Consider the following 1,438-nt stretch of genomic DNA (forward strand, 5'->3'; position numbering starts at 1 on the left):
CCTTGGTCAGGGTTTGAGATTCGATCTCCCACTACAGTGGTTGAAATCGCAATTAAAAGTATTATCGTATTCTAATTTTTTTTTAAAATTTAATCTGATCAAATTTACCTCAAACACTTTGCGTGAGGAAATTTGACTGCATGCATGTAGACTTGCTTCTATAAAAGTTGTTTTAATAAAAGGTTGCTTTAACTTAAATTTATTATCTCCAAGACTTACTGTGTGAGGTGCGTAGACTCACTTTCCAGTGGAATTTCCAAAATGTTGTCTTCCCTTATTTTAATTATCTTATAATAAAGGGAAAAAAAATATTTGTTATGGCTCTATATTTTTTTTAGATAATTCAGTGTATTTTTTTTAATTTTTTAATTATTATTTGAATTTTTTTTAATTATTTTTAGTTGGTGGGACTCAAACCTAAGACACTTAAATAACTAAAGAAGTTTTAACCATTCTCCAGACAAATTTTGTTGTCTTGTTATGATTATTATTATTATATTTATTAGTATGATTATCAATATTATTAATAATATAAACATTATTAATATTATTTATATATTTAATATCATTCATATTATTAATTTTATTAATATTAATCATATTATTATATTAATATTATTAATTTTATAATGTCAATAGTATGCATACCTATCAACTTTAGCCTGTAAATAATATCCATCAACTTCAGTTCGTGGTAATACCTACTAACTCTAGTCCGTATGTAATACCACCAATATCAGTGTGTAGATATTACCTACCAACTGGGGTTTGTAGGTAATACCCACTAACTTTAATCTGTAGGTAATACTATCAACTTAAGTCTATTTATTTGCGTTTGTTTTCTTTTTCATTGGCATAAAAAGTTAAAGAATGACGCAAATCTCATCCAAATCAGAGCCTTACCAGTTGGAAAGATGTAGAGGAGAAATTTTTACAACGATTTTTTCCACTATATATCCCACTACATCAAAGCAAAGTTTGATATTTCAATGTTCAGACAAGGAACAAATGAAGTCTTATGTGAAACATGGGAGAAATTCAAAGTGATGCTAAAAAAATGTCCAAATCGTGGGTTTGAAGATATTGCACAATTGAACATCTTCCATAATGGCCTCAGATCTGATATCGAAATGCTTCTAGACGTTGCAACTGGTAGTACAATGATGATTGTTGATGTAGAACATGCGACAATTTTTTTTTATGCATTAGCATCAACAGATTATCAAGCTCAACATGATAGACAAGTTGTTCAGAAGAAAGGCTTGCTAGAGCTTAATACCTCAGATGCAATTGGCCCATAATAAAATTCTGACACAACAATTTGAGGCATTAACTGCACACAAATGTCTAAACTGCCATAAGAATTACAAGTTGTGCAATCTTTTCAGAGTTAGACTCAAACAATAAGGTGTATTTTTGCGGAGGTGATCATCCTACT

The 1,438-nt window shown here is 29.4% G+C and overlaps 1 pseudogene; it reads right to left on the reverse strand.

Moving 5' to 3' along the window:
- Positions 1-969: 969 nt before the first annotated feature.
- Positions 970-1,075, reverse strand: LOC137827311 (small nucleolar RNA R71; annotated as a pseudogene).
- Between the last annotated feature and the right edge of the window lie 363 nt (positions 1,076-1,438).

The sequence above is a fragment of the Phaseolus vulgaris genome, chromosome 8 (assembly GCF_051622355.1).
Source record: "Phaseolus vulgaris cultivar YP4 chromosome 8, ASM5162235v1, whole genome shotgun sequence".
NCBI lineage: Eukaryota > Viridiplantae > Streptophyta > Magnoliopsida > Fabales > Fabaceae > Phaseolus > Phaseolus vulgaris.